At 25.2% G+C, this 4,561-nt stretch overlaps 1 long non-coding RNA gene across 1 annotated transcript; it reads left to right on the top strand.

The window, feature by feature from the left end:
* Positions 1 to 2,839: 2,839 nt before the first annotated feature.
* Positions 2,840 to 3,594, top strand: LOC145953963 (uncharacterized). Its single transcript, XR_014431179.1, has 3 exons — positions 2,840 to 3,185; positions 3,379 to 3,453; positions 3,531 to 3,594. It is a non-coding gene; the product is annotated as an uncharacterized LOC145953963 (long non-coding RNA).
* Positions 3,595 to 4,561: the final 967 nt, after the last annotated feature.

Below are 4,561 nucleotides of genomic sequence, written 5' to 3'. Positions count from 1 at the left end.
AAAAATTAAAACAAAAAAAACTAAAAAATCTTTCATGAGAGTGATTATTCATCAATATTAAATTTTATTAGAGGTTTGGATAGATAAATTTATAGTAATTTCATATTATTTAACATTGATTTTATCTTTATCTATAAAAAAATTATATCTTATTAAAATAATGCATATATAATAATAAATAGTTAAGTGAGTTGTTAGTGGGTTTAGGGGATGGGTTGGTAAGTGGGTCAGGTGGGCCGCCCGGCCCACCATGGGTTCAACCCGGGTGGGCCGGGTCAAAAGTGGGTCGGGTCACAATTTTTTACCCATCATAAATTTTTTTATTTTTTTGGCCTGGCCCGTTTTCAAGGTGGGCCGGATTGAAAAATATCTTTCTAATTTCATAATTTTTAATTTTAAAATTTAAATTTTTAGTTAAAAATTAAAAATTTCTTATTTTTTGTTAATAAAATAATATCCTTTAATTTCTTAATTTTTATGCTTAAAAGCAAACTTATAAAATAATCTAATTTAGATTTATGAAAGAAATAAGCACAACCTAAAAAATGGAAATATCTTATTTTGCATGAAAGTTATTAATATGACAGGTATTACTTGATCTTGTGTTTTCAAGTATCCTAATATTGTGAATTTTATATTTAAGTAGTAAATCAGTAAAATATAGGTAATGAGTATAAATATATGAGTATTATATTTAAAAATTCAATGAATCTATATATAAAAATTAGAAATAAGTAGATTGTTAATTATAAAGGTAAGTATATAAATAAAGATTAATTAAATATATATATTATTATTCATAATATAATTAATTATCAAGCGGTGTGTAATATTTAATATATAAAAGTTACACCTGGTATCAGTGTTAGTATAACCTGTTTGTCTCTATATATATATAGAGAGAGAGAGACTGAGAGACTGAGAAAATGAATGGAAGAAAAATAATTAAATATATAGTTGTTTGATTATCTATATAGTAATATAGATAAAGGGAAAATATATTACGTCATCTTGTAACTGATTTTTGTCTCCAAAATAATGGATAATATTATAACCCTCAATTCTTAAGAAATAAATAAATAAATATTATTAGTATATTTATAGATAAATTGATAATTTGATAAATATAACTTAGTATATATTAATATACTTTTACAAAAATATAAATATAGTAGATAAGATATGTATATTTATAATTAATATATTTATATTTTTGTAAAAGTATATTAATATATAATAAGTTATATTTATCAAATTATTAGTTTATCTATAAATATACTAATAATATTATTGATATTAATTTATCAATAATATTATAATAATAATATATATATATATTTTATTTATTTATTAATAATAATTATATATCATTTGTGTGACACCCTCTACCCCACATACCATAACACAAATAATAAAAATTGAATAACCTAATTTTTTTCATAATTGAAATATCAAACAAGTTTAATTCAAATCAAAACTCATCTATTTGTGGAATTAAATAGATATTCATACATCTCATGCAACAAGGAATACAACAAAATAATCAAAAAACAAAATATAAACTTGTATAGTTTGTTTGTTTCTCTCATGGTTCTCTTAAGAACTCACAGAGCACTCTAATCCATACAATAAACATCTGACTATTTTAGTAGTTTAGAACGGCCCGTTCCACTATGGGAACGGGCCGTTCTGTATTTGCGTATTGATCATAAATTTATGTGTTAGAACGGTCTGTTCCGCTTTAGTTTTAATAGGCTATTTTAGTAGTCTAGAACGGCTCGTTCCAGTTTGAGAACGGCCCGTTCTAGCTACTTAAAAATCAAAATATTACAAAAATTAATTTTCATAAATATTCATTATTAAAATACTAATAATTATTAAAAACCTTTAAAACATTCTATAAAACTCATTAAAATAACTATAAGAAGATAATGTCAACAAATATAAAATAAATAATAATTAACTAATTTAGTTGTTTATTGAAAAATGTCTTTCTAATTTCATAGCATCAAATAATTCAAATAGTAAGAATTTAAAATTATTTAAATTTGTAATATTTTTCATCCAAACACACATGATAAGGATTATTTTCCTTATCTTCTTATCTTGTCCAATATATATATATATATATATAAGAAAAACTCAATAACATTATTGATTAAAAGATAAAGTATACAAATATGTAATTAATATTGGATTTTATTTATTATAAAACATAATAAATAAAATCTAAAATCTAGAGCAATTTCTTTGATACAAATATGTAATTAATTTTAATATATAATAAATTTAATATCAAAATATTTATTATAATTTTAGATATGATTTATATAATATTTTGATTTAATATTAAATTTCTTTTGATTATAATATTTTAATATATTTTATTTAAAATATCAGTTAACATATTTTATTATATTTTCATTTTAATTTATTATAAAATAATTAGAATATTTACTTTAACATCATTAAAAAAATAATCATTATAAAATTTATTCTTTTTTAATTTAATTATTTATTATAATACTTTTTAGTTACCGTATTTACTAAAAAATTATTTTTAATTAAAATATATTTTAAAATTTTATTTAATTCATTATCATTCACTCACTTGATTAAAACTAAAAAATGATGTAGTTTTGTAATAAAGCATGGAAACTATAATTGGTGATCCTTATTTTTAAGAATTTGGGATGTGAACTGGGATATTGAGCAGTGGATACCCTTGTCACTTTTACCTGTTATTGTATATTTGTGTTCTTATTATAATATTTTATTGATGATTTTTGCATTACAGAGAATTATGGTTGTGAAGTTGTTTGCTTCACTACTGATGTTGGCCAAGTATGTTCTGAATTTTAAATTCATTTTCTGTAATTGAGATTTTTGTGTAAATTGTGTTGGAAAATGTGTTTTAAGGTTATAAGCTTCTGACGAGGGGAATTACTTTATGCAATTTTTGTTACAATGCCGCATCATCTTAACAACACTAAATTTAATAGGGTATAAAAGAATTGGAAGGTTTAGAAGTGAAAGCAAAAGCCAGTGGGGCCTGTTAGTTAGTGGTAAAGGACTTGAGAGAAGAATTTGTTAGAGATTATACATTTCTTTGCCTGCGTGTTGGTGCAGTTTATGAGAGGAAGTATTTGCTTGGGACCTCAATGGCCCGCCCTGTAATTGCAAAGGTACTTTTGCTCAAAGTTTAATATATTTATCTTCCTTGGTAAGGCCATTTCTTCTGTTAGCTCTTAGTGCAGTATTCCCTCTTTTTATATTGAAGAAGAATTAAAATGACAATGATAGTGGAATATACTTATCTAGTTATCTTTATTTCCCCATTTTATAAACATAGATTGATTGATATCTACTGATTGATAGGCGATGGTTGATGTTGCCAAAGAAGTTGGAGCTGATGCTGTCTCTCATGGGTGTACAGGGAAAGGAAACGATCAGGCATGTCTTACTATTAGTCTCACAACACTAATTATGTCATTTATTTTATGTTAACACTTTACTATGTAAACTTTTAGGTTCGATTTGAGCTCACTTTCTTTGCTCTGAACCCCAAGCTAAACTTTTAGGTGCAAATAATATTTTATTTTGAGAATGTTCACCTAAAAGTAATTTTGCTATGATACATTGTTTTGTTATGATACAAGTTTTTTCCTTTGTGGACTACCCAAGGAAGAACCTATTACTGCTTTCAAATAAGGAGTTCTCTATGGAATCTATGATGATTTATAGTCTCCAGATCTTGGAATAATTCTGAATTCTGATATTATTTACTACTATGGAATTGCATACAAGTTTTTTCCTTTGTGGACTAGGTTTTGTTCCACTTTTCTATATACTTTTTGTACATCTCTCTCGAATAATGATATTACTTCGATGGTAATTAGTATGCCACTAGACCAAATGATTCTCCGAAAAACTTTCTTGCTTGTCTAAAATGATGACTCCCTGCCAAAGTCTGCATGTGTCTAACTACCAAATTCTTCAAAAATTTATAAACAAGCATATCCTAATCCCTATTAATACAAATTGTTATTGGATATTCTTTGACATCTAAACAATTTTGAATGTAACTCTGCTTCTCATAAATTAGTATAGTACTCCCTCTAATCCTTTATTTAAGAAACAAATGACTAATTAATCAAGACCAATAAAAGTAGTTAAGGTATTACATGAATAATGTCATAAATTTAATTTTATTCTAAAAAAATCCTTTAAATTGAATGGTTTAAATAGTGGTTACATTTAATGACACTACTAATTCAAGAGATAACTTTTTTCTACCAATGACTGTAAATGGTATTGTTAATAGATTAATAAACACATCTACTTGCATTGCATGAGAGGCAAAGAGACTTTGTTAGAATCAACACAACGCCACTATGGCATACCCTGTAGTGGGCAGGGGCTGTTCTGCACCGATAGACTTTCTATAGTGCACTATTTAAAGCCTTGATCTTAAGTTAACCATTCTTAAATGAATTTTGATTTTACTGCTGCAGGCTGCATATGTAATAAATGGTAATTGCAAGAATGTCATGAACATGTC

The sequence above is a fragment of the Cajanus cajan genome, chromosome 1 (assembly GCF_000230855.2).
Source record: "Cajanus cajan strain Asha chromosome 1, NIPB_CcT2T_4, whole genome shotgun sequence".
Classification (NCBI taxonomy): domain Eukaryota; kingdom Viridiplantae; phylum Streptophyta; class Magnoliopsida; order Fabales; family Fabaceae; genus Cajanus; species Cajanus cajan.
The sequence above is the reverse complement of the archived record's forward strand: the minus strand, read 5'-3'. Positions and strand labels throughout refer to the sequence as shown.